The sequence below is a fragment of the Photinus pyralis genome, unplaced genomic scaffold, assembly GCF_008802855.1.
Source record: "Photinus pyralis isolate 1611_PpyrPB1 unplaced genomic scaffold, Ppyr1.3 Ppyr1.4_LG3b, whole genome shotgun sequence".
Lineage (NCBI taxonomy): Eukaryota > Metazoa > Arthropoda > Insecta > Coleoptera > Lampyridae > Photinus > Photinus pyralis.
Window position 1 is genome coordinate 1,108,759 of NW_022170510.1, and position 8,554 is coordinate 1,117,312.

General features: G+C 39.2%; 1 long non-coding RNA gene across 2 annotated transcripts; it reads right to left on the bottom strand.

Moving 5' to 3' along the window:
- Window positions 1–680: 680 nt before the first annotated feature.
- On the bottom strand, window positions 681–7,912 carry LOC116166344. 2 transcript variants are annotated; one of them, XR_004144313.1, is made up of 3 exons: window positions 7,772–7,912; window positions 7,624–7,718; window positions 681–748 (listed from the first exon to the last, which is right to left on the bottom strand). It is a non-coding gene; the product is annotated as an uncharacterized LOC116166344 (long non-coding RNA). The 2 variants fall into 2 exon arrangements; XR_004144314.1 differs by lacking the exon at window positions 681–748 and adding an exon at window positions 7,539–7,568.
- Window positions 7,913–8,554: the final 642 nt, after the last annotated feature.

Below are 8,554 nucleotides of genomic sequence, written 5' to 3' on the forward strand. Positions count from 1 at the left end.
ACAGAAAAATTGGAGTTTGATGTCGATTCTTTCTGAACCTTAAAGGTAGTGCCACGTATTTTTTTTTATTGTTGCCTCAGGGACGTAGGATCTGTAGATCAAGGAGGGCATTAAATAAATAGATTTCTCATATCTCGATTTCAGTGAGCGACAGTAAGCAACCTGCCAGCTAGCTCTAATAGACTTTCTTTATTACAATAAACGAAAATACTTTGAAAGGAAACTTAATAACAAAGTCAGGCAAAAAAAATTATCGTAACCAAATGGCTCATGAGAACGTAAATTCCAAGATATGATCATATCAGGGTTACACCAAATTCCTTTCCTTTAACGTAAAACACAACTTTTCTACATAGGTAACAATTAAGTAGGTAACAGGTGGAAATCAAATTAAATCTTCTTGGTAAACAAAGGGGACGACACAAACAGATATCTTATCTGGGTGGTAGAGGTTCTGCAACGGCTATGGGCATTTAACTGGCGTTTGACGAGAACGGCGCTCTAATTACGCCCCAAACTAAAGACGTGACGTCTGCGTCTTAGTTAAATTGAGTGAGTCCAGAAAAAGAACCCTAAAAGGTATCAAAAAAAAATGTTAATAACCTATTACAGTAGTAGGTGGTAATTACCTCGGTGATCTTGAGGGTTTCCACTCAAAGATTATTAGGAACCTATTTATNATTACGCCCCAAACTAATGACGTGACGTCTGCGTCTTAGTTAAATTGAGTGAGTCCAGAAAAAGAACCCTAAAAGGTATCAAAAAAAAATGTTAATAACCTATTACAGTAGAAGGTGGTAATTACCTCGGTGATCTTGAGGGTTTCCACTCAAAGATTATTAGGAACCTATTTATATGTGATCAATTGGTTCGCCGCAACAGTTGTGCATGATTGTGTTGCTAAAATGCAAAATTCTAAATTAATTTACATTTTTAGTGATATAAAACACTTACGTGATGCGATTCCAAATAATCCCAAAAAGGAAAATTAAAGTAACAATCAAATACGGTGATTACTTTAATTCGTACAGAAGGCACTGAAATGATCCCAAAATTTTCGGCAATGATTTATTAATCAGTTTGACTTCAAGGAATTCACGTACGCAACTACGTACATTTATCAAAATTGTTCTCTCTATCAGCGTACATGCAAAATCGTTGTAAGCGAACATAGGCGGGCCATAAAATGGGCATTGTTGGGTTAAAGAGTAATGCTTATTTAGTTACTAACCATTTTGGACCGTTACACTCCTCCCCCCCTTTCAAAGGTTCAATTTTTTTTTCTTAAACTAAAAAAACAAAATTGAAATATTTACCCCAAAACATACAGGAAAACTTATAAAAACATTTTTTTCATAGTTTTATTCAACGTCTAAATCAGGAGCATTGTATGGCTTTAAGTCTTGCACATGCCATCGTCCTTTACTAGTACCCGACGAGTCGGTAAGCTCATATGTACAATATCCTAACTTTTTAGAAACCGTAAAGGGTCCTACAAATTTTGGGGATAACTTAGCGTTCACATAATTTAAAGCGTTAGACTGTACTTTATTTTTTCTCCAAACTTGATCTCCAATTTTGTATTCGACTGCTCTACGCCGTAGATTGTATGTGTGTTTATGGCGTTCTTGTGATTTTTTAATATTATTGGAAACATCTTCATAAAGTTTTTGAAAACCTAACATTCGTCGATGCATTGTTTGGTCGTATGTAATTGATTTGTTTTCCCGGACCGCACGCCTAGAAAATTCTTCTCCACTTAACACGTATTCTCGACCAAAATTTATGAAGTACGGGCTATAGCCAGTCGCTTCACTAGAAGCGGTACGTATGGCACATGCAATCGCGGAGATATTTTCATCCCATTTTCTATGATCGTCTTTGACGTAGCTGGAAATCATTGTCTTAACAACCCGATTAACGCGCTCACATGGATCTGCTCTAGGGTAATAGAGGGGTGTATAGGAAATTTTGACACTATATTTCTTGCAAAGCTTTTCAAATTCCTTGCTGCGCATTTGAACGCCGTTATCACAGATTACGTATTGGGGCGCGCCAAACAGGAGGAACACGTTTTCCTCTAAAACCGGAGTGAGAGCTTTTGCCGTAGCAGATCTAAGTGGGAAAAGTAAAACAAATTTTTGCCGTAGCAGATCTAAGTGGGAAAAGTAAAACAAATTTGCTATAATAATCACTGACTACCAGCAACTGAGTATTCCCATTTCGTGACCTAGGTAATGGCCCCATAAAATCTACAGGGTGATTCCTATAGTACCTGCCACCGTTTGGGAGCGTGTAGGTGGTGCGTAGGGGAGTATTTTGATATAGGACACTTGGGGTCGGAAATCTAAAATAAGGGTGCCAGAGCCAAATTTACCATCTGGAATTTCGCGCCTGTAGGTAGGCAACCCAACCGGCCGGCGGTGCACACGGAGCGATCTCAGGCGGCGATGTGTGGCTGACACTTGATCAGAATTTTGTTTAACCCCACGAAATCCCGTCTGCAACGACGCGTATCAAGTGAATAAACACTATGGCAATAGTATAATAATAGTTGGCTAGATGTAGGAAGTGCATTGAGAACAACGGTGGCCACGTTGAACACTTGTAAACGTTATTGCTTTTGACTGTCGTTTTCCCTCCTTCCCTCCAATGTCGCTTCCTCGCGCTAACTCGCTCTGCATCGCTCCGCGCGAAACGTCGGTCGGTTGGGTTGCCTACATACAGGCGTGAAATTCCAGAAGATAAATTTGGTTCTGGCGCCCTTATTTTAGATTTCCGACCCCAAGTGTCCTATATCAAAATACTCTCCCCTAGGCACCCCCTATACGCTCCCAAACGGTGGCAGGTACTATAGGAATCACCCTGTATACTTAGCAATTGCCATGGGTAACTAATAGGTTGGCGAGTTCCCATGAGACCTGCAGGAGGTGCCTGTTCAGGTTTGTGAGCGGCACAGACTTGACATTGACGAATATATTTCATAATATCTGCTTTCATTTTTGGCCACGTAAAACGATTTTTTATTTTTGTATACACCTTATGTATTCCAACATGACCAGCGCGAGGGTCATCGTGGTATTCCTGAAGTAACGGTTTACGGTGGTCTTTTGGTACTAATATTTTCCAATAGTCAGATTCGTTAGATAACTCAGGAATTTTACAGTTAACATATTTATAAACCAAATTATTTTCATATTTCCATTGTGGAAATTTTCCCGGGGGGTCGTTAATTTTTTGTTTTAACCCTAAGTACCATTGATCTGTAGTATTGTTCGAAAAATTTTCTAATTGAATTGATGAAATAGGGACAGATCGAGAAAGAAAGTCGGGCACGGTATTTTCTTTACCTTTCCGATGTATAATTTTAAAATCATACGCTTGTAAACGAAGGGCCCACCTCGCCAGGCGTCCCGAAGGGTCTTTTAGGTTATTTAACCATATTAATGAGGCATGGTCTGTTATCACAGTGAACACAGTTCCTTCAAGATATTGGCGTAATTTTTCAACTGCCCAAATAACACTTAAACATTCTCGTTCAGTAGTCGAAAAATTTCTCTCTTGTTTCGTGAGAGATCGAGAAATAAAACAAATTACTTTTTCCCCTTCATCGCCAAAATTTTGGGTAAGCACAGCCCCAATGCCGTACGCAGAAGCGTCTGTCTGTAAGACGAAAGGCAAATTAAAGTTGGGACAACACAATATAGGGGCAGAGATCAAACATTGTTTTATTTCCGTAAAAGCTTTTTGACAACTCTCACTCCACGAAAACGGAACATTTTTTTTTGTTAGGTTAGTTAACGGTTCTGTTTTGTCAGAAAAATTTTCAATAAACCGCCTATACCAGCTACATATCCCCAGAAACCGACGTAGCTCTGCGAGATTAACTGGCGGCTGTACATTTAAAATGGCTTCTACCTTCTCTAAGTCTACCCTAAGTCCTTCCGAATCGACGATGTACCCCAAGTATTTCAAAGATGGTCTGCAGAAATGGCACTTTTCAGAACTAACTGTTAGGCCTGCGGCAATTAACCGATCAAAAACTTGTGTTAATATCTCTAGGTGGGTCTTAAAGTCTGGCGATATAATAATAATATCATCTAGATAAACATGGACATAGGGCTCTAAATCAACTCCAAGAACCTGATCTATTAATCTTTGCCAACAAGCAGGGGCGTTTGTTAGCCCAAAAGGCATGCGTTTGAAATGGTAAAGCCCTCTGCCGGGAACAGTAAAGGCCGTATATTCCCTACTAGACACTTTCATGGGAATTTGCCAATAGGCAGATTTGATGTCCATTGTGCTTAAAAATTTGGCACCGCGAAGCCGATCTAAAATTGCGGTGATATACGGTAGGGGGTAAGCATCTTTTTTTGTTACTCGGTTTAAGGCCCTAAAATCTACGCAAAAACGGTACTCTTTCTCTCCTGACTTGGGAACTAATAAAACGGGAGACGACCAAGCACTCTTTGACGGTTCAATTACCCCCATGTTAATCATTTTTGTGATCTCCGCATCGAGGATCGTTTGCTTAAATGGTGAAACGGGGTAGTACCGCTGTTTAATGGGACTAGTGTCAGGTAACAAAACGATTTCATGTTCTATTTGCTCCGTATACCCCAACCCTTCTCCCATTACTCTGAACTTTACATTAAGTAACTCTTCCAACCGAGATCTTTGGTATATTGTTAAAGTGTCCTGACTGTCAATCCCAGAAACTGCAATATGAGAAGGCTCGCCAAAGTGCCACTCGTTCCTTTTTAAATCAGGTACAATGTCCATTGCAACCCAAAAGTCCATACCTAAGATAAGCGTAGTGCACAAATCGGGCACCACTAAAATATTTATAAGTTTAACCCTTCCCATTACACAGATTGGGACAATAATTTCTCCCACCGACATACATGATTGTCCGTTGGCCACCACGCATTTGACGGATTGTTTCGGATTAACTGAGAAGCCTAATTTTAGTAGTATATTCAACCCTGGTTTGCCGATTATTGTGCTGCTACTACCGGAGTCTAACAGCCCTAGTATCGTGTACCCCAAAATGGAAACTTCAAGGTAAGGCCTTTGATCACCTGGCGCATGTGACAGTATAAAATCTAGTATAATTTTTTGTTTATTATTTTCAGCCGACATATCAGATGAGCAGGAAGCTAGGCGGCTATCTAGCGACCTTCCAAATCGTTTCCCGAAGTTGGGCCGGGGGGTGTACATGAGGGACAATTTTTTACTGTATACCCCGCTTTTCCGCAGCGAAAGCAAATTATTCGGGGAGTCTGCGTACAATTCTTGCGATAATGCCCAAATTGCTCGCAATTCCAACATTTGCTTGCCGGTTGGGTTTGTTGAGAGCGAGTGTTAATGAAGTCAATGTGATCGGTCGTATCGTCAGTCGACGTAATTGCATTTAGCGCTGTCGTTTGCAGGGTATTTTTGCGGTAAGCAAGACCTGGTTCTTGCATCAGCCTAGGGTTAGTCGGCGGTGGACAATATTTTTGGGCCCGTCCGTAACTTTCTTCGACTGCGCGACCATAGTGTAACAGATCATCAATTGTTGAAAGGCATTGAAGAGACAACGCTTGCTGTAAGTGAGGTAATAAGTTCCTTCTAATGAGCCATACCCTTTCTGATTCGGGTGGAGGGCGTGACAATCTTTTAAAGAAATTTTCCATAATGGAAACGTACAAAACCAACCTTTCCCCTTCGCCTTGGGTCCTTTTGCGAATATCTTCCCATAAGCTAAACTCGTAGTCTAAAGGCAAGAACGTTTCCCTCAACTGAAGCAGTAGGTCATCCCAATTTCTGAAAAGATGTTTTCTTGGGCGGTACCATAATAAGGCGTCACCTCTAAAAAATTCAACTGCAGATTGGAATAAGAATGCTTTCGAAACCCCTCGAGCTTCTCTTAGCTCCTCAACTCTTTCAACAAAGCTGGTAATGCTTGTACTACCATCAAAGTACACATTCCATTTGTAAACAGGGGGCGACCTATGTTGCGCTATACCGGGTAAATTGTGTAAATCGAACCGTGCCGTAGAGTGAACCGGCGGAGCATTTGGAAATAATGATCGAGTGTCGAGATTTAAAACGGAATGATCTACAATTGGTTGTTGATAATTGCCTACTATTGTCGGATTAATTAAATTTGTTTGCGCATTATTACCAACCAGATTATGTGCATTTAAGGTACCACATGTTAAGTTTATAAGTTGTTGAGATATGGCAGCTAAATTCCGTTGAGCTGATAATGAATGCTGTGCTTGGGTAGGATCATCTTGAGAAATATTTATGTCCCGATTCAGATTTGGCTCGATAACATTTTCATCATTTATACTTGCAGGCGCAGGCATAGGACTTGTGTTATTGTTATTAACAGGCGATAAATCCGGGTTGGGTAAGTCTAATATGGATACAGAAGGATTTGCCCTAACAACTTCATTTCTGGTTCTTGTGTTACTGTAATTAGCAATAGTTAAAGCATCTTCAAGGGCCTCTAATAAACCATTACACAAAAGTTGGAGATTAGTTTTCTTTGTTTGTACTGTTTTGTCATCTTGAATGTTTACAATACGCGACAGTCTTCCCTCTACATGCAATAGCCGAGTTTTAATACGTGCGTGCTCATTAAGTTTATTGGAATTGTCAAATTCTTGAATATTACCGTGTAATTCATCAAGTTTCAACGAACAAGTATTAAGTTCTTGCTGAGGATCAAAGGTAATAGTAGGTTGAGCCACTAACCCCAGTCGTTCGCGAGCCATAGCTTCCCTTAATATTGAACGTTTTTCTTTTACTGTGCTACCTATTACTGCACCGCGTACAAGTAACTCATGGGTAAGTTCATCACTCAATAACCTGCCAATATCCATTCTATAAAAATAATATTCAATTTGGTAATGACAAAGAAATACCCTGATAATCCTTAAACCTATAAGAAAGGTAAGGAACCACAATACACCGACAGCACCAACACCTATCGCTACCTACAGTAATATTATTTTACACACAATTTCTAAAAAACACTTAAACGATTACAGTTGGGCGCCAATTTAATGCCACGTATTTTTTTTATTGTTGCCTCAGGGACGTAGGATCTGTAGATCAAGGAGGGCATTAAATAAATAGATTTCTATATATAGATTTCAGTGAGCGACCGTAAGCAACCTGCCAGCTAGCTCTAAGAGATTTTCTTTATTTAAACAAACGAAAATACTTTGAAAGGAAACTTAATACAAAATCAGACAAAAAAATTATCGGAACCAAATGGCTAATGTGAACGTAAATTCCAAGATATGATCATATCAGGGTTACACCAAATTCCTTTCCTTTAACGTAAAACACAACTTTTCTACATAACAATTAAGTAGGTAACAGGTGGAAATCAAATTAAATCTTCTTGGTAAACAGCGGGACGGCACAAACAGATATCTGGGTGGTAGAGGTTCTGCAACGGCTATCGGCATTTAACTGGCGTTTGATGAGAACGGCGCTCTAATTACGCCCCAAACTAATAACGTGACGTCTGCGTCTTAGTTAAATTTAGTGAGTCCAGAAAAAGAACCCTAAAAGGTATCCTAAAAATGTTAATAACCTATTACAGTAGTAGGTGGTAATTACCTCGGTGATCTTGAGGGTTTCCACTCAAAGATTATTAGGAACCTATTTATATGTGATGAATTGGTTCGCCTAAACAGTTTTGCATGATTGTGTTGCTAAAATGCAAAATTCTAAATTAATTTACATTTTCGTGATATAAAACACTTACGTGACGTGATTCCAAATAATCCCAAAAAGGAATATTAAAGTAACAATCAAACACGGTAATTACTTTAATTGGTACAGAAGTCACTGAAATGATCCCAAAATTTTCGGCAATGATTTATTAATCAGTTTGACTTCAAGGAATTCACGTACGCAACTACGTTTATCAAAATTGTTCTCTCTATCAGCGTACATGCAAAATCGTTGTAAGCGAACATAGGCGGGCCATAAAATGGGCATTGTTGGGTTAAAGAGTAATGCTTATTTAGTTACTAACCATTTTGGACCGTTACAGTAGCTATGAAGGAAGTTAATCTGGAGCAAAATTTTATACTTATTGTACCGTTGTCTATATATCTTTTTGAATTTTGGGAGGCAGTAGTTTCCTCATATCTTGTTTTTCAGAGTTTTAAACGCTCATATCTACGTCGTCGTTTTGAATGACAATCTTTAAACTTAAACTGACATTTACTATTTATACGGCCATAATTTGACATGACGAGGTATATTGATTCTACAATCAAATAAATTTTCTTATTTCAAATTTGAACTTTCTCATTGAAATTGCTGTATCTGATTACCGCAGTACAATAAATAGCATATATACCACAGGACTAAAATGAGTCCAAATCCCTCATGTGCTTGTGGCCCTCAACTACGTTTCGGGCAACTGCACTGAACCCCCGGGATTAATCACACATCTTAGTCTCTCGGTATATAATATACTATTAGCTACTTTCAGAGCCTAATTTCCCTTGGATCTGTTACTATGCAATTGCGAGTACTT